This window comes from Chanodichthys erythropterus, chromosome 4 (assembly GCF_024489055.1).
Source record: "Chanodichthys erythropterus isolate Z2021 chromosome 4, ASM2448905v1, whole genome shotgun sequence".
In the NCBI taxonomy this organism is placed as follows: Eukaryota; Metazoa; Chordata; class Actinopteri; order Cypriniformes; family Xenocyprididae; genus Chanodichthys; species Chanodichthys erythropterus.
In genome coordinates this window covers 17,520,197-17,542,031 of record NC_090224.1, presented here as the reverse complement: position 1 = coordinate 17,542,031, position 21,835 = coordinate 17,520,197, and positions in this window count along the sequence as shown.

The window sequence follows — 21,835 nt, the reverse complement described above, 5'->3', positions numbered from 1 at the left end:
TGACATGCCAAGAGTGCACTGGCCGGTGTGTGTATGAGTGATTTATGAAGCCCTCAATATGTGAGGGGGTTGTATTCAAAGGCTTGTATTTTTAAGCTTGGTACACACATGTGAAGTTTTCGGCGGGCGAGCCTATTAAGACATCATTTATCCTTTATCACAGCCATGTTGATAACAACCTCCGGCGCACACGAGGCAAATATCTATAGGGATTCTGGCAGCCGTCAGCTTCCAACCATTTCCAGGGCAAGACACATAAATAAAAAGGACTGTGTTTAGATCCCAGCCAGCCTGCCTTTATTCGTTTATAATACAAGGATGTTAAATAGGAAGTAATAGCACAGCGTATTGAATCATTTCCTTCCTGTACAGACAATGCTTTAATTTGGACCGTCCCATGATACCCTAAAGGCTGTCTGTCCTGATACTGCTGCTGTCTGCCACTCTGTTCTGTGATTTAAAGTTTGCATAATTAATTAAGGAGAAAGAGCAGTGAGGTATGATGTCATTTTTAGTTTTGTCTTAGGTCGTAATTATTGGAACGGTTTGACCTCAGTAATTAAAGACTGAAGTCTGAGCCAAAGGCTGAGACTTAAAAAGTCCATATTATTTTAATGTAACCACATAACAAGCAGCTTCCTTTTTTAAATGTATCACAGTATCCACTAAAATATTAATCGGCACAACTGTTTTCAAAATTGATGATAATTAGAAATGTTTCTTAAACAGCAAATCAGCATATTAGAATGATTTCTGAGGGATCATGTGACACTGAATGATGCTGAAATTCAGCTTCGCCATTGTATGAATAAATTACATTTTAAAGTATATTAAAATGGAAAAGAGCTATAATAAATTATACTAATATTTGACTGTTTTTACTGTAGATGCTGCCTTGGTGAGCATGAGAATTAAAAAAAAAAAATATGTAAAAATCTTACCGACTCCAAACTTTTGAACATTATGTATTTTCCACATTATTCTCTCTCTCTTTTTTTTTTTTTTTTTTTGGAAAAATAAAATGCCATATATATAAAAAAATAAAATGCCATATCTCTCTCTCTCTATATATATATATATATATAAAATTTATTTTATTTTTTTTATTATTTTTTTTGTGCAAAATTATGATTTCCCTTGTCAGTTATTTTTCTCAATTTAAAAAAAAAATAAATAAAAAAAAAATAAGCAACTGTTGCTGCATCCCAACTCGCATACTATCTGTCCTAAATAGTATTCGAAATTAGAATTGGTGTGTCCTAAATCATAGTATGTTGAAATGAGTATTCCAAAGACACACGGATGGTCTACTTTTTCCGGTTAGAATCTGAAGTGCAGATCTGTGCACATTCTAATGGCTAATATTGCCCATAACATATTGCGCTATGGACGAGAATTCGTTTAGAACTACAAATATGAATAAAAAGTGTTAAAAAAATACTACAAACACGACGGATGTGTGAGACCGATGGTTAAGATGAAGGGGCTTGAGTGATTAATAATCAGTATCTAACCTGAAGAAAAAATATTTAAATGTTATCCACATTATATTTCATCTTCAACAGCATTGTGAACTTTCATAATGATACGTTTGGTCATCAACTTTTAAATGCATCCGATGAGGAGAGTTATCCACATGAAAAACCAATGACTGGCGGATCAACGTGCAACTACATTTCTCTCCGAAACGGCTGGAAATTAAATTTGGAGGATTTTAACTGTGACAAGATGATTGACAGTGCAGTTTTAAATGGTTACATGTTGCGTAACTAAGCAACAGAACATCCATTAAAGATGCAATTATGTCCCGAAGCTTGCATACTCTTCTGATACACACTCAAAAGAATGTACTTTTTCTTCACAAAACAGTACCTTCTTTTAGGGCGTAGTATAAGAAGGCGAATTGGGATGTAGCTTGGGACTTGTGCTACCGATGTCAACCACTAGGGGAGGAATTGTGGACAAAAAGGACAGCACTATAAACTACACTGTATCCGAAAATACAGTGTATAAAGTGTATAAAGTAAAGTGTCTATGGTATGAACACTTCAGAATCTCGCTGGAAGTAGTTAGTCATCTGGGAACTTTTTGCCTGATCTTTTATGAGTACAGTGAATTCAAACAGACTGCTCTTGTCACATATTCTTTTTCACCTACTATATAGTAGAGAAGTATGCGATTTCAGATGCAGCCCCAGTTTTTCCTGAAATTCATAAAGTGAGTCCATCAAAAATCGCTTTATCAAAATGTAAGCCATGATGTTTTACCTCAATACAACCTGAAGATAATAAATAAAGAACAGACATTTATGAGCTGTAAAATTGTAAAGTCTGTCTGGGAAACGTGATTTTAGTTTCTAAAGTTGTCAGCAAGATTTAGACGTACTTCAGTCAATAATGTTCAAGACCACCTCAGAGTGACTGAACCAACATATTTTGTAATTATTTCACTGACAGTAAAACATACTGTATTAAATCATACCACTTCTATTACAGCCTGTTTAATAATGATGATTCTAACGACAATTAAATTATGATGACAATTATCATTATTTGTGTTTTTTTCTAATTGCAGGTTAGATTCAGTGAAGCAGTGGAAATTCCAGCAGTAGCTATCATTTACATTTTCCAGGTACAAAAAAATGTATGATTACATCATTTTGTCATATTAATATACCGACATTTCCATTTCAAAACCAAATGAATGACTCTTCCTCATCTTAAATTAGCATGAGATGGTTATACGATATAAAATGTCTTCTGCATTTCCAAATCCACTAAAAAAACTGAACTCTGCCAGGACGTGGCTCTTTTACAAGAAAATGCAGAGACCGCAAATTGCGCTCAACAATTCCAGTGCTCCTGGAGCTGACCACTTTAAAAACGTCCTGCTTCAAGATTATAAATGCTGTTTGATGGCTCCTTCATTACATCCCGAACAGAGGGGGCGTAGTCAGCAGGCGGGTGTCCACCATCTTGTGGGGTCAGGAAGGGTTGGGGATCTTTTTGATGTGGGCGGGGACTTTGAGCACCCATCACTACAAGGTTCTGAGGTCTACAACAGGAAGTACACAAGGGAGCAGGGATAATAAAAAGACAATCACATAACTCAGTGTGCAGTCAAACTAGCAGAATCTAAAACATACACTGTTAAACGGGGTTTGGCAATATTGAGAACTGAGTGTGAATTTGAATCAGTATGACAGCAAGTGAAATGTACTAATTCAGCAGAAAAATGTAATCAGTCCAACATACGCTGATAAAAAATTGGGTGTAGAAATTTTTACTCAGTAATTGCTAGTAAACTTCAGAAAGAAACTGCAAGTAACACTGAATTAAACATGTAGAAAGACTGAAATTGTTTTTTCTTGTAAAACATACTCCAATAATATTTGTTTTAAAAACAAATTACAGTGTATAACATTTATTTTTCACTATTTGTGAATATAATTTTTCAAGGATATGTATATATGTTTTATTATTTCTTGATGTGAAGAATACATCAGTTTCCTAAGCTGATTAGACATGTTTTTACTAATTAAACTAAGTTCAATACTGTCAAAACAAAACTGTTTTTAATTTTGCACACTTACAGCACTACAAGATCTTTCAGATCACTGTATGAAAATAATTACTGTCATAAAAAGTCAAGTCTATTAATTAATTAACAAATTGGAACATTCTAGGAAACTAAAGCTCCTCCACCCTGATACATATAATGACAGTCAATATATTAAATAAAATGAACTGTATAGCAAATATATTTATTTGATAAATATATACAACACTACACATAAATATATAGACTAAACACACACATATATGTACAAACAACATATTTATGGGTAATTCATACTAAAAATGAAATGTGGTTTTAAAAACAGTTGATGAATTTCATTCAATTTTGCTTGCACTTAAATTCAAATCTGAGCTACATTTGCTGACTCAATTCACATTTAATTCAAATTCAGTTCTGAATGACACACAACCCTGCTGTAAACATGCTCTCATGTCACACGTGACGATCAACACCATTAATGTGTGACTTAAACAGATGACTAAATAATTACTATTATGTAGTATGGATTGCTCACCAAACATGTACAAAGAGCCCATTGTCAGCACCTCTTATACGAGTGTTAACACTCTAAACATAGAGACGTGATGCTGTTATCAAACTCGGTTATCATCACGCTCTGACATGAGCCACGTGTTTAATAATCGCTTGATCATATGATATCAATAGTGATGATTCTCCAACTTGTCACTCTTTCCAAGGCATCAGCGTGTTTCGGCGCTCTGACCCCTGGAACTCAGTCAAATGCGTGGGATCAGTAGGTCAGAGGAGGTCCTGTGGGAATGACGGTTGTCTCTTAGACTTTTATTGTCTGCTGTGAGACATGCTTCCAGTAAACAGGGCTTTTAGTTTGGTAAGTGGGTTATGAGGTCAACATTGGCCAGCTCAGAATAGACGGCATACAGCACCCACTCAGGTTCAGTTCAGTGCTCTGTGTCACTCCTGCTATTTGCTGTTTGGATGATTCAGTTGACTAAGCATTTTCCCTTCACTCTCATGTCTAAATAACAGCTTTCTTGCTTTTCTATCATAGATTGCTGCCATATGCAAGTCTGTTTGGCCATTTTTCTTTAATGCCGTTTTTTTTTTTCCCCTCTACATTTCTGGGCAGTTACATTTGACAAATTATTATGTAGTCACTCTCTTACTACCACTCTTTTATACCAAATGCAAACCAAAATTTGGTGTGCAAAACAGCCCAAAGCAGATACATAAATAGATGAATAAGTAGTAAATAAGATCAAGACCTAGAACTACAGCTGTCAGTTGATTCATTAAATTAAGTGCTAGTTCAATTTCACAGATTTTTGTAGTCCTTTCTGTGACTGGTTGACATAAATATATAATCATCATCATAAGATCTCATATAATATATTAATATTATATTAATATATAATAATAAATTGCTCTGCTTCACGTTGTGGCCAAATTACCACCTTGGGTGTGCGTTATGTTCTAATAATTCAACGGTCATTGATTAATCCGCTTACTACCATGGTCGACATTTGACTCGAAGTTAGGCGGGGCAAGAAAATAAAATCTTTTTGTACCTGCATGCATCAGTAAATTATTTGCAGAAATTTTATGCAAGCAATTTTAAGTTTGATTGTTACTTGTTTATTTACTCATTAATTTAATAATTTACTTCATTTTATTATCACGGGAAATGACGTGCACGATTTGTGAATCATTGTCCATCGTTTTGCAAGCAACTGGTGATAAAGAAAAATGGCACGTTGCAATATTGAAAATATTTCCATTTTAAACTATGAAGGCGAGCTAGTGGATATCACACAAACAATGTGCAAACTTTGCATGAGTTATGCGGGTGAAGTCTGAAACGCCAGTCAATTATTCACTACAGAAAATGAAAGTAAAAACTAGCCAAGCTTTTGGCACGCTACATTAAAGGTGCTCTAAGTAATGTCACGCGTTTTTAGGCCAAAACATTTTTTGTCACGTACAGCAAACATCTCCTCACTATCCACTAGCTGCCTGTCCGAAGCTCCGAAAACGGCAATAAAAACAAACTGGTGCAGCCTGGACCACGAAACATAATAAACATGCTCCAGCCAATAACCGACAAGAATGATTTTAAATGCGCGTTCATGACTGTTTCAGGAAGCACGGAGGAGAGGGGGAGGAGGAGGAGGAGGGGGGGTGTAGCTAGCCTCTGTTTTGTTTGACAACACTTCAAATGTCAACAGGAAGTTACTCCACCCAGGATCACTTAGAGCACCTTTAACAGCACATGTTTTGTAAGAGACAATGCGAGATGAATCTAATTTATTTTCTTAATATTTCTCTTGTGGCCCATAGTGAGAAAAAATGAGTATTTTCGTGAATCGAGAAGAATTTTGTGTTAAGGTTGTTTTTTAAATGAGGAGTATGCTATCTTTTTATTATCGTCAGTTATGCGGTGATGCGCTATGATTGCGGGGCAAGTGAATTGCAATATTAATTTAATAATAAAAGTAGCATAATAAGAAAAATTTAATACCCCTGTGTGCCCCTTCCACTACACACCATTGTGAAGGGCTAAAATGCGTTCACCAGTAACAGCATCAAAGCGATAAACTGTTTTATCCAAATCCACATGCATGGACCATTCAGTGTTCAGTACTACTCTCCTGCCTCATGGTGTTTCTCGTGTGTTTTCAGTCGGCACCACCAAGAAAAAATTCTTTCATGCGATGCGGTGATCATTGGCACAGTCAAGAATAACTTAAAGAGGTTGCCAACGTTTACTAGACTGTTGACTAGCTTTGACTCTCTGAACAGTGGCCGCCTGCAGCCGTATTTTTGTGACCACGGACGATGCGTGTACAACAGCGCATGTGCGAGTGAATTGAGCGCTTGAAAAGTAGATAGTGCGCAGGCGCCGAACGCGTCTTTCCGCACTGGTGAGCAAAGTAGTATCTTTGAAAGGCTTTGCGCGCTCAATTGTGCGCGAGACGGAGTGGGACGCGGAAAATGAAGTATACCTGGGCCTTAACCGCTCCAAATTGTAGTGGAGCTGACGGCTCACATCGGGAAAAATATGGAGTGGCATTTGATTTTTCGAATCAGTGGTTCGGAGCATGAAAGTCAAGTGATTTCAGTAAACAAGGCTTAGTAACGTCATAAGTGTTTAGGAATTGATTCAAAACAAATGATTTGTAAAGCTTCGAAGCTTCATGAAGCAGTGTTTTGAAATCGCCCATCACTAGATTTTGATGAATAAAGTCGTTATTTTGGTTTTTTGGCTCACAAAAGTATTCTCGTTGCTTCATAACATTAAGGTTGAACCACTGTAGTCACATGAACTGTTTTAAATTTATCTTTAATACCTTTCTGGGCGTTTGAAAGTATAAATTAACTTGCTGTCAATGGAGGCCTCACTGAGCCATCAGATTTGATCAAAAATACCTTAATTTGTGTTCTGAAGATGAACGAAGGTCTTACGTATGTGGAACGACATGACAGTGAGTAATTAATTATATAATTTTCATATTTGTGTGAACAAACCTTTTTAAAATGCTCGTTTGACTAATTTCTTACACATCTCATCCCACGCCTGTTTCTAATTCCAAAACCTCATTTTAGAGCTAGTAACTGAAGCTTTAGCCATTGATAGCAGACTAATGCAGTTATTAATGCAGTTATTAGAGAGAGAGAGAGAGAGAGAGAGAGAGAGAGAGAGAGATTAAGCGTGTGTGAATTACCCGAGTCTGTGTGTCTCTCAACAGTGTTCGGCAGCAGCGTCTCTAATAGTGAAACTGTAAGTTTATCTGCTTCATTACTTCGCTATTCAGAAATGTCATGTATCTTTTAAGCTACTAAACTTTTTACTGATAAAATTGTTAGAGCAGCGCTGACAACACGTTTCTGTGTGAGTGTGTGAGATATATGTTTTGTGAGTATGTCTGTTACATGTGCCTTGGGTCCGTGCTCTATTCTCATTATATGGACTCCATTTCCCACAATTCCCCACCTAGGAACTAATCACACACTCACACCTGTTTCCCATCAGTGACACTTTATAAGCTACACTCAAACACACACACATGGCTGAGTATTCTGTTATGGATGGGATGGGACAACGGAGTTGGAGATCCACGTGCAGAGAGCACGGACCCAGGGCACATGTAACAATGTGCTTTCTGTTCATAATGAAACGTAATTTTGTTTCAAAAATCATGGAAACAATTTATTGTTTTTATCCTATTGTTTACTGTATTTATTTGCTTGGTCAGTGTGGTTGTGGGTTTTTGGTTCTTTTGCGGTTAGGGGCTGTAAGGACCTATTGAAATAACCGAAGTCCTTTGGCGAAGTGATATGGAACTGTAATCCGGTCAAGACATGCCTGGAACTACTTTAGCCGTGTATTTCCCAGAAAATAATTGCACACCTTAGAACGTTCGTCAGCCAATCAGATTAAAGCATTCAACAACCCTATAGTATAATAAATGTTAAACAATTCATCTCAAAGATTAATGCACATTAACTTCAGCAATCCTACTTGGAACACATTAGACTGATAGAAAGTCCTAAATTGTTCAGGAGGAGACGGGGTGGTTCCTCATGGATTGCATAACCTTTGTGATTTACTGCAAAGTCTGAGAGAAGTAATTCCGCTATAAATCTGTTAAAATATATGTGGGCTGGATCCTTAATAATAGATGATTATCCACTACATTGCATCAGTGAAAATCCAGCCCCCCTTCCTCAAAAACTCAGGGACAAAGGGACTTTTTTCCTTTTTTTCCCCCTCCTAAATGTTCCCATGTGAAGCAGCACACAGAGCCAGTGAGTAAATGAAGGGTTTTGCGTGGAGATCTGAGAGAGCCTACAGCAGTGATTGATGGGCCGCAGGAGGGTGGGGAGGTTCTGCTCCTGACAGAGAGAGCTCATCCAGGCTCTGCTGGAGATCACAGGGGCCAGAGCGGCTCTCCTTGCCCCACATGGCCGCACGTGGTGTTGGAGAGAACGAGTGAGCGAGATGTGCCTCATATTCAGTCATTTATCCCCACCCAGAGAAACTCAAGGCGCTCCAATTTATAATGAGTATCTGGAGAGCAGACGAGACCACAGAAGAGAATCTCAGCTAGAACAGCAGGAAACACCTTGAGAGGTGAATTCTGGGAAAGATGGTAGAAATAGTAGACAGACTTATGACTTTCTAATTAAAGGTGCCCTAAAACCAGTTTTTACAAGATGTAAGGTGTCCCCTAGTCTAAGGTGTCCCCTGAATGTGTCTGTGAAGTTTCAGCTCAAATACCCCATAGATTTTTTTTAATTAATTTTTTTAACTGCCTATTTTGAAGCATCATTAAATATGCAACGATTAAGCGTGCGGCCCCTTTAAATCCTCGCGCCCCCTGCCCCCGAGCTCTCGACTATAATACAGTGCATTTACAAAGTTCACACAGCTAATATAACCCTCAAATGGATCTTTACCAAATGTTCATCATGCATACTGCATGCATGCATTGGATCATGTGAGTATAGCATTTATTTGCATGTTTACATTTGATTCTGAATGAGTTTGATAGTGATCTGTGGCTAATGGCTAATGCTACACTGTTGGAGAGATTTATAAAGAATGACGTTTTGTTTATGCATTATACAGACTGCAAGTGTTTAAAAATGAAAATAGCGACGGCTCTTGTCTCCGTGAATACAGTAAGAAATTATGGTAACTTTAACTACATTTAACAGTTCATTAGCAAAATGCTAACGAAACATTTAGAAAGACAATTTACAAATATCACTAAAAATATCATGATATCATGGATCATGTCAGTTATTATTGCTCCATCTGCCATTTTTCGCTATTGTTCTTGCTTGCTTACCTAGTCTGATGATTCAGCTGTGCACAGATCCAGACGTTAATACTGGCTGCCCTTGTCTAATGCCTTGAACATGGGCTGTCATATGCATATATTGGGGGCGTACATATTAATGATCCTGACTGTTACGTAACAGTCTGTTATGTTGAGATTCGCCTGTTCTTCTGAGGTCTTTTAAACAAATGGGATTTACATAAGATGGAGGAAACAATGGAGTTTGAGACTCACTGTATGTCATTTCCATGTACTGAACTCTTGTTATTTAACTATGCCAAGATAAATTCAATTTTCCATTCAGTGGCACTATAGCTGGAGAATGGCGTCTTTATCCTCATTACAAGTGAACCCTGAGTTGTATATTCTTTACTTTGCATAGTTTGTTAATGTTTTTTTGATGTCACATTCATGTTGTCATCAGTGTTATTTTAATATTGTTGATATACTAATATTGTAGATAATATTTTGAATTAGATTTATATTTTATTTATTTTTTAATTAAAGTTTTAGTAATTTTGTAGTTTTTGTGTTTTTATTAAATTTAAATATATCTATATTCAGTAGTTTTTAAGTTCTAAGTTTGAGTTACTTTAGTACTTGAACTTTAACTAAACCAAAATGAGATTTATCTGAAATGCTAAAGTTTATATATATATATATATATATATATATATATATATATATATATATATATATATATATATATATATATATATATATATATATATATATGATATTTCTTTTAATGTTTATTTCAAATAATGACTTTTTTTTTTTTTTTTTTTAGTTTTAGCTTTAGTTTTGGTTAACAATAATAACCCTTGTTGACATTTACTTAATTTGCCTAACATCATCGAACTTTTTTTAATTTTTTAGCCAGCTATATTCGGTTGTATAGTTAGTTGTTTTTTTTCTTTTTGCCATTCTTTTTGCATTACTATAGAATCAGTGTTTCTATTTATCACCATAAAACTTCATAGAATGGCACCCCACACGTATTACAGACACAGCTGGTCTGCTATCAATTTTGTTTGTCAAGGACACAATAGTGAAACGACCAACCCCTTTGAACAAGCAACCACCCGATTATCAGCTCTGACCCTTAACCACTATGCCGCGCCACACCATGAATTCCCAATTCCCAAAGCTGCTGCTGCTACTGCCGCTGGAGCTGTGGTTGTTTCTGCTAAATTCTCTGAAAATGCTCATAAAATTAAGGGAAACATGCTGCTGCTCCTGCTGCTGCTAGAGAGAGGGTGACATCTCGTAGCAGGTGGTGCTGGGGAGGCGGTAGGCCTGTGTGTGTGTTTATGTATATATGTATATGTATGTCTTCATAAACACAGTTTATATAGATTTTGATTTGGCAGGCAAAATATAAAAAAGTTGTATTTTAAAGATAAAATTTTATTGAGACCTTTTTTTCTACAATCTCTAGGACATCGACACCACATTCTGTCCATTTATTATATATGTGACTCGATTTTTTTGTCTAATAATATCTGTTTTTAGATATTTTTTTTAATGTATTTTTTCTTAATTTCCCTCATGATTCATTTGAGGTTTTTCAGCCTGAGACATGACACTGCCCTGCACTTGCTTTTGTTGATTCAGTCATAATTTAAAGCCAAACGTCCAGCTCTTTGAGTAGGCGTCCCTCAGAATTAGACCACTATTTATTACATAAGACAAATGGCTGCTTTGATGTGGGTGAAAGGAACTCCCGTGTCTGGCCTGAGCAGGTCAGACAGAAGGTCAGCTCTCCCTCAGGGCCTCCATGACCCTCACGGCTGCCAAAAGCGCACAGGTAAGCAGAGAGGAAGTCCTTACAGTCATTGGAAAGTGTCCATGAACATGTGAGGCCCAGCTGTGTGTGTATGAGTGTGTGTTTCCACCTGGACAAAGACTGCACACGCTGTTAAAACTCCCACTCAAACTTCCAGTTCCTGCTTTTAAGGAAATTCCTGGTCTGGTGTTACTTATAACTCTAAAGATTTATTTCATTTTCAGAAAGCAGACCCAATGTTCTTTGAAAGAGCTGGCGTCACATTCCAGTGAGTTATGAATTTGTTTTTATTCATGTAAAATTAATTTGCTTTTATTAATTATTATTAAAGGAAGCATCACATACAATGCACTCCAAACAATCAAAGCAAAAGTGGACAATGTCAGCATTAATCCATATGATGACTTTGCATTAATAAGGGACAGTACAAACTCTACAAATGTATTAAATAAAAAATAAATTAAGAACAAAAAACACTAGAGCTACTAATCATCTATAAACTGTTCTAATTGATCTGTTTTAGGGGTCGACCGATATGTGTTTTTCAGGGCCGATACCGATTATTACCGCTCAAGTAGACCGATAACCGATGTTTTGAACCAATATATGCAATATATAACATTTTGTATAACTTAAAGAAGTAAACAACAACAAGCAATGAATGAGTTCCGACAGAGGTGGCTGCATCAGAGCGCATTTCAATATTAAATTCTTTTATCGGCATATCGGTTTTGAAAATGGCCAATGCCAATAACCATAAAAATGCTTAATATCAGCGCTGATAAACGGTCGGCCCCTAATCTGTTTGTGTACTAACTTTAATTAGCAATCAATCAGCAATGCTATAAAGAAGTGTTGAGTTAATATTTTAACACTTTATTTCGTGTCCTTGTTACATATTACATGTACTTACGTAGTAACAAAAAAATTATGCATAATTGCATGCAACTAACCATAAACCAAACCCAAAAGGTGATGATACATGGGACAACTTTTTGAGCAGTGTTGCTGGGCAATGCCGGGCAACCTGGTGAGACACAGAGCAACTAATAGGGCAACGGACAATTGGCAGCAACTAATCAGAGAGGAGAAAATCTATTGCCAACCCAATAAATATTTTATTATTAAACACTTGTTAGGCACTTTATATCAACTTTTCAAACATTTTCTACATATTTATTAAATCTAAATGCCTTTCCTATCTGATTTGTGATGGGAAAAGGGAGATGAGTGAGTTTGGCAAATGGCGGATTCAAAATCTGGGTCGATCGCGTCAAAAGCTACTTTACAGACTACACCACTGTAGACATTAAACAGAACGCGTCTTTTTAGTATTTAACTGAAAACATTTGATGGCTAAATTACCGCTTATGCACATTAAATTGGACACCTGTTGGTATTTTAAGAATTAAATGAGGTAAATTCCCCATTTCGGGTTGACACATACACATAGGTTCACGATCCTTTTCTTCGCTCCACTGCTGCTGAGAGGCCACCATCTTGCTATAGCATTCTGATTGGAGGATCTCAAAAAATTGCCCATGACCTATCTAAAATATCCAGATAGAAATTTGTTGTTCATTCTCAGTGGGAAAGTGCCACATTGCTCGGCAACATTGCTCAAAAAGTTGTCCCAAGTATCATCACCTTAACCCTAATTATATAGTGCATGTTGTGAATTAGTATTATTCAGTACTTAAATGTATCAAAAGCAACTTAAAATAAAGTGTAACTGAAAATCTTTATTCCTGGTCTTTAATGGTAATTGCAGCATACTTTAATGCATTAAAGAAATAATATGCACAGCAAGAAATAATAAGGATTTATGCTAATATTTTTCAAAACTCCATGTTGAAATACAGGGTGTCTCCAAACTTTTGGAGGCCATTGTAGGCTCTTTCGACTTGGACCATTAAATAACCACCTAGCAACCACCCGGAATACCTTAGCAGCCGCATACGTAGCAATGCCCTGGAAACTACCCAGAACACCCTAGCACCATGGCAGTGAGTTTTGCATGGGCAATAAATATAAAAATCTACTTCACATAATCATATAACATTATAGAACTCTAAATTTAATAGAAATCATTTAAAGATGTCATGACCGATTTTTACTCAGCAGATCAAATGAAAAATGATGAATATGCTATATGCAAAACCAGTCTAGTAAGCAAATCTGTATCATGTGTTTCACATCATTTGGTTATTATTGTTTTTTGTCCGTTTGTTACCCACAAAATTTAATTTAATTTCTCAAAATATATGATTTTCTACGCGGTGATTTACAGTTCAGTTGGCATCGGCTTACAAGCACCAACCCAAACATACTAGAGACACTTTTGTAAACATGATTTTCCATGGAAGTTCTAAATTAAATCATTCAAGTATTGACTAGTATATGTATACTGACAAAAAAAGAACTTATCCAGATGATGCCAAATGTGTCGCTTTCAGATTTCACACAATGTTGGACCACTAGTTTGAGCACGAAACACAATGCCCTATGTGCATGCCAGACACAAGTCAATTAACTTCTTAGGTTACCCTTCTTCTGCTTTTCTTTCAGCCCATGTACTTGGAAGCGCTCTGTATAATAAAGTCAAGAAGGTTTATTCTTTTGGGAATTTCATCTGGTTTCAGGGATTTAATTTTAGCGGCTGCAGACGTTTGCTGTGAGGCTGCATGCAGTATCTTACTTATTACCGAGGGGCCGAAGCCACGCACAGACTCAAAGGCTCCTGGGCATTAGAAGGGCGGTGTGCAATCCTCCGAGCGCCACCGTAATCCAGCTGCCATCATCCATTCTGGCGTGGTTTAAGATGAAACGTCCCAGCTGTCATCGGCTCTTTGAGGTTTCATTTTTGTATTTGTTGTTTTTCCCACCTGTTCTCATTTTTTTCCCGATGCGTGCATTGATAATAATTTTACAGCAAAGGATGTTATTTCCAAAAGCATCACTCTGCATCACTGTAAAGTTTTGTGGTTATGCCGCTGATTGAAAGCGGCACCCAAAATTACCTTGGCCTGGCTGAGGTCATTACGTACGCCGCCATCATTTAGGGGCATGACTGCGCAGCGAAATCTAACTCGCATAGAAAGTATTGTTTTTGTTTCAGCATGGGAAAATTAGCAACAAAACCCTGTTCTGCAATTTCAGCAGGGCTCAAAATGCCTGTGCATTTTCTTCTTTTGTTAAGAATCAGTCAGACCATGTTTAGTTTTGTACAAGTGTAAAGTAAATGACAGCATGGAAGAACTATTATAACCGAACAGGAAGTCAGTGCATGGATCATTTCATGCTAGTGCAGTGTGAAGATGTCAAACCATAACCTTTATGAAGATTTAAAGATTAATGCTTTAAAAAGAGACATTAAAAATACTTTTTGGTAACTTTCTTTTTAAAAAAAATCTTGCCTATGCAAACCATATCCAAAACTTTAAAACAAGTTAATATTTTTTTTTAAATCTTTTAAGGCCTTTATGTTGTCATAAACCTAAACTTGCGAACCAGATGTGCATATTTCATGTGGAAATCATTACAGCAAGTGATAAAAGTTCACACCTTATGTACTTTTATTGTTGAATACAGGTCTATGAGCTGTTTTAAAATTAAGATTTAATGTTAAAATTTGTATGAATGTGTCAAAGTGCATATTTTGTTTATAAGTTAGTTCTGTAACTGTTCTTCTGAAATCATTTTAGTGATGGTCTGCCTGTGGTGTGCCAAATGAGATTTTACAAGTCCCAAAACTCCATAGTCTCTCAATTAATGAACTGTATTTTATAACTCTGCAATACCAATATGCTATTTGATATAGTTTGATATAGAGTCAACTTAAGTCGAGTTCCCAAATTAAAGCCCTTTTTATTACCGTGATCATTGTTGGAGAGTAACTAACTGAAAGTAGTGAGTCTAAGTAAGTTTTTTTTTTTTTTTTTTTTTGGCGTGACAGTAGTTTAATTGTTTTAAAAAAGCAACTTTTCCAATGACAACAAGCGAGTTGAGGCAGGTTTCGTAATATTTTTGAAAGAAGTCTCTTCTGCTCACCAAGGCTGCAGTTATTTGATCAAAAATACAGTAAAAAACTGTAATATTGTAAAATATCATTATCATTTAAAAGAACTGTTTTCTTTTTAACTATATATGTTAAAATGTAATTTATTCCTGTATTATTCCAGCATCATTACTCCAGTCTTCAGTGTCACATGATCCTTCAGAAATCATTCTAATATGCTGATTTGCTGCTTAAGAAACATTTCTGAGTATCGACGTTTTTGATGAATAGAAGGTTCAAAAGAGCAGCATTTATATTTAAAGCATTTATTTCAGCATGATGTACCTTTGCTGAACTGTATTAATTAATTTTTTTTTTTTTTTTTTAAATCTTACTTAACCCAATCTTTTGAAAAGCAGTGTATACTGGAGTAATGATGCTGAAAATGCAGCTTTGATCAGAGGAATAAATTAAATTTGAACATATATTCACATAGAAAAGAGCTCTTTTAAATGGTATTAATATTTCACAATTTAACTGCTTTTATTGCATTTTTGCTCAAATAAATGCAGCCTTGGTGAACACGAGACTTCTTTCAAAAACTTAATGTTTCCAAATTTTTGACAGGTACTGTATATGTTCAGAACAGTAATTTTTGTGAATCGGTTCATTTGGACAATTCATGTAACTAAACCAAATACAGTCCACAATATGCACAATATTTTAGCTCTTAAATATTATATAGTTCATTACTTTTTCAATTGTATTTTTTGTAGTTCTATTTAGTGTATAAATCTTCTCAAGTTTATTGCTCTCTCCCTAATGTATTCATTGATTCATTCTTTGAAACTTTTTTTCTCTCCCAGAAATACACAGCTCTGATCATATTAAATGATAGTAGGCCTATATTACATTATATTCAAGATATATCCCACTGCTAGTTAGCTGCTGTTTGTTAGTAGTTTAAAGTTTAGTGAACTACCTTTTCCAAAGGTTGACGGTATTTTAGCTAATTTAAATTTTGTGAAACTTGGCAAGATAAAGTTTCAAAGTAGCTTTCCAACACCTCAAATGCCACTGGGAATAAACTGGTTAAATTAAATGACTTTTATACCTAATTTAGTTTGAAAAACACTCTTAATTATTTTAGACTAACTGGTAATCTCAATTTGTGTGCAGGTGGTTTTTAGGAGCCACATTGTTATCTGCAGCCTCCTCTGACCTCACAGAACATAAGAAAGTGTCATTTCCATCTCACGCGGCTTCACCGCGCTCAAGTAGAGAAGACGGGAGTGCTTGTTCTCTGCTAGTGTTGCGTTAAACCAGTGGAGAAAACTTTTCATGCACTGCTTCTGTTGCTTGAGAGAACTTATAAGCTCTCAGGGACTCACCGAGACCAAAGGTGATTCAAACTAGTTAAAATAACATCGCCACCCTTAATAAGGACTTTTTGTGCTAATATTTTTACTCGGACGGGAGAAAAAAGGCTCAGTCAGAGTGCTGATATGTTTTGGTCTCCGTTCAATAATTTATCATTTTTCATTGCACATCTAAATTTTCCGTTTCCCAACGACATGGATCCCTGCTGGAAATCAGATGGTCATTTATGGCGTTGCTAATTTGATTTAAAAATATTTTAACACGCTCTGAAAATACAAAACGGGTGCAAATTGACACAAATTTATGGGGAAAATTTTATGGTAACACACACACACACACACACACACACATACAGAACGTCTGATCTGAAAATATTTGGGTCCACTGCACTGTTACACAGATAAAATCAAAACCTATTGGTTAAATATCAAACAATATTTTGACATGCAAATGGAATTTTCCATGTTTTGGTAGTTTCAAACTACAAGGTTTGTTTTTCCACCTAATAAAAACCAAATCGCACTAAAGACACACAGAGGAGCAGCTTTTAAATCACGAGTCTCGACCAGATTCTGCTCGAATTAAGGCAGCAATCATATGGAAACAATCTTTATGAACCCCAGTAAGACAAAAAACAGGAGTTAAATGAGGACCATCTTCTCTCTCAAGACCTCTCATTTGTTTGTATTGCTTATTAACTGAAACGCCTCATTTATCAATGTCAGCGTTCGCACAAAATGATAGCTGTCCTCATGTAAATGAGTAAATCTGACGAATGGTTCAGAATTAAGTGGCTGCGTTCTCATGAAATGCGCACTCTGTCGGTGGACTGACCCCGGTAAACCACCCACGACCAGGCTTTTTTTTCTGTCGGCATTTGAGGTGGAAAACTGTCTGAGAACGGTGTGAAACTGGACGGATCTGGCACAGGACGGGCCCCGTTCCGCACCGCGTAATGCAGCACAGAGTTGAGGTGGTTAGGATTGACTCTAAGTGAAACCCGTTGGTTTGTGTTGCTATGTCGTCTAATTACTGTCGGCCTGGACCATCTTTGTGTTAAACAGATTAACAGAACAGAGAGCCAAACCACTGCTCTCCACAGAGTAAGTGATGTAATGAGATGATCTGCCTATTAAGATAAAGCCCAAAGCATGCATTGAATCATGCTGAATAAATCAGTGATTTGTTTTTGTTTTTTTTTTGGTTCTATTAAATTAATTGGCCAAATGAACTTCCCAAAGCTTTATGTGTGAGAGAGAGAGAGAGAGAGAGAGAGAGGATATTTTAGGAGAACATTTCACAAAGTGATAGTTTGAAGATATTTTGAGGATATGTATCTGTAAAAGGGAAGTCGAAAGTCAATAGAGTCCAATTTTTTGTGCACCCCATTGACTTTTAGAGTATCATCTTTTGTGTTCCACAGAAGTCATGCAGGTTGGGAAAAATATGATTGTGAGTTAATATTGACAGAATTTTCATTTGAGTATCTCAGCTGTTATCAAAATGTTTTGAGCTACTTTTGCCTAGTGTAACATTACAAAACGTTACTTAAAATCAAAAGTATTCTTCTAATGCTAATTTCCACACTTATTAGAAAGGCTTTTTTTAATGAATCGCTTGTTCTTACGTTTCATTTAAATGTTCACAAATCGATTCACTCATTTGTTCAATGAAGCATTTTGTATTTTTTTTTTTTTTGTATAAATACTCAATATGGTATTGTTTATTAAAATAATTTAATGAAACATATAACACTAAGTTACATTCTGCTGCCCACCCCCCAAATGAAATATGAAGCATTAGGAAGTCTGATTCATTTTAATGAATCGCTTTTTCTGACATTTTATTTAAATAAACTAGTTCACAAAAATGATTCATTAATTTTTTCAATAAAGCATTTTGTCTGTTTTTTTTAATTATAATTATAATTATATTATAATAATTTAACAAAACATAATATCTAGTTACATTCTGCTGCCCACCCCCCAAATGAAATATGAAGCATTAGGAAGTCTCATTCATTTTAATGAATTGCTTGTTCAGATGTTTCATTTAAATAAACCATTTAAATAATTGATTCACTGATTTTTAATGATACACAAGTGATACTATGGTATTTATTGAAATAATATTTAGGGTTGTCAAAATAATGTGTTAATTTCGATTAATTAATCTGAGAAAAAATATACGCAGATTAATCCATTCCATATTGACCTTTGAACCTGGAGCCGTTCTAGCCACCATTCGATCTGTAAAATGAAGGAGAGATGATTGCTGCGCTGACGGACAGAACGAGCAGAGCTCCTCCCTCGTGCGCAAGCTCTCTCTCTCTTCAAAGTAAGCACCGTCTTTGCACTCTCTCTACCTCACTCATAATAATCCAAATCAACTGACACAATGCTAAAAGTTCTCAAGACCAAATCCATGTTTCACGAGGCGCATTCGGAGAATGTATGAATAGTGCTCAATAGAACGGCACCTCATCTTCTCTGACAGGCGTCCTGCACGTGCAGCTGACATAAACCACACTTTCAGTAAACAAAAAGAAAATCCTAACCAGTGGTGAAGTGTTTTCTTCTGTTGACAAATCTTTTGCGAAGTCGTAATAACAGTCGCGATTCGCACGCAATGCGTCAACGTCCACTAATGTCCAATTCGTGTGGATGACCATGTCTGTCACCACTGAAGATCATTTTTGACCCAGGAAAAACCCTGCATTGATTCATCTGAATTGAAATATTTAATACTTTCACAGCAAAAACTATGTATGCGATTAATTTAGATTTATTAATCACAGAGTATGTAATTAATTAGATTAAAATTTTTAATCGATTGACAGCCCTAATAATATTACAAAACATAATATCTAGTTACATTCTGAAAATTGAAACTCTGCTAATGTATTTTTAAACTGCCATTTAGCTAAAACTTTTTCCAAATTTTCAATGACTGTAAATTATTGATAAATTGCAAAGCTAAGACAACATCGGTTCTTAGTCTAATCTTAAGTCACTATGAAAAACTGATCCCAGCTGTTAGTGGAGTCCATTTTACAATTTCAGCATGACCTTTTTAAGTGGGAAAATCATTTAATGCAATTTTTATATTATTATTATTATTATATAAACAATTATCCATGAGTTTAGAAAAATGACATGAAGTTTAATAAATACTTACGTGTCATAATTCCAGGATTATGCACTTAAAAGTTTGTCAAACAAACAAACAAAAAGTACAGCATAAATGCTATGGTTAACATTTTCATGAATAATTATTATTATTATTTTTTTTTTCTCATAAGAAATGCAAACCACATATGAATGCTGTTTTGTAGCATGTGTTGATATCTGTTTAGGCTTACAACCGTCACAAAAACACACCACCAACTTTGAGGACCTTGTTTTTTTTTCTAAATTGAAATTGTGAACAATAGCATGATTGTGGTCTCTTCCTCTTCTGTTACAGAAGGTTAAGACTTTTTCTCCCTGTATTTGTTATTCCCACTAAAGCTAGCAAGCTGCATAAATGGCCTTAGACTCCATGAACTGGCCCTACAGGGCCAGGAAAAACCCAAAGGAGCCAGACAAATAAAAAGCAAAGAGCTAAGACGCCGCCGCTCGGCTCTGAATCTGGTTCCTGTCAGGGTACATCAAGGGAACACCCGCAACGCAATCTCCAAATGCTGCCTCCCCGTAACCATACGTGTCTCGCTGACAAGACGACTGAACCATCGCCAGCTCTCCAAAGAGGATGGATTTTTTTCCTTCTTCTTCCACCCCTTTATTTATTCCTTTTCACCCTCCCTCTTTTCTTGGAACTGACCCACTGAAGATCAATTCTGGATGATCTGATAATTATGCTGTCAGTTCCAATTGCCATGTGATGAAGTGAGAAATCGGACAGAGAGTAAATACTAAAAGGATTTCAAGCTTTCTGTACGTGTGTGGGTTCCATATTCACAAGCAAAAGATAGTTGTCTTACTTGTTTAAGACCTGTTTCATAAGCTGATAAGTCACGATTTAACAGATGACATCTGCTAGAACATTGATTTCTTTGCCATTTCCATTCAGTAAATGACACATCATTAAAAACTGTTTTTTAAAGTTATGTTAATAAGTTATGGTTGTAGACTTATAATTAGAGATCCTGATATGTGATTTGACCACTAACCCAGGCAATTATATGATTATAGGTTCAATCCAAGAAGGTCTGTGATACCTGGAAAGAGCTATTCGTTAGAATTCCCATTCATCTCAATGGCAGTTACACAGCTTTTGCAGGACCCTCGAGAGTACGTGATTAGAAACTGATCTGTCGGCGAACTGATGCCAAGTAGTTTGAGCCAAAAATGAGGTAAATGAGGTAACAAACTAATGTTTGAAGGATGGATGGATAGTACAGACATACAGAAGATGGATGGATGGATGGATGGATGGATGGATGGATGGATGGATGGATGGATGGATGGATGGATGGACGGTAGTGACAGACAGACAGAAATACAGTGAGAGATAGATAGATACAGACATATAGATAGATAGATAGATAGAGATAGACAGACAGACAGACAGACAGACAGACAGACAGACAGACAGACAGATAGATAGATACATAGATAGATAGATAGATAGATAGATAGATAGATAGATAGATAGATAGATAGATAGATAGATAGATAGATAGATAGATAGATAGATAGATAGATAGATCACTAATAGATTATAATAATAGATAGATTATCTATCACTAATATATCTCGCTTGCATAAATGTATTTGATCAGCTGGTGCAGGACCCTCGAGAGTATGTGACTAGAAACTGATCTGTCGGCGAACTGATGCCAAGTAGTTTGAGCCAAAAATGAGGTAAATGAGGTAACAAACTAATGTTTGAAGGATGGATGGATGGATGGTACAGAAATACAGAAGATGGATGGATGGATGGATGGATGGATGGATGGATGGATGGATGGATGGTACAGACAGACAGTTTCATTTTACCTGACCCCATAACAGAGTTAAAGCACAAAGTAGATAGATAGATAGATAGATAGATAGATAGATAGATAGATAGATAGATAGATAGATAGATAGACAGACGGATAGATAGATAGATAGATAGATAGATAGATAGATAGATAGATAGATAGATAGATAGATAGATAGATAGATAGATAGATAGATAGATAGATAGATAGATAGATAGATAGATAGATAGACGGATAGATAGATAGACAGACAGACGGATAGATAGATAGATAGATAGATA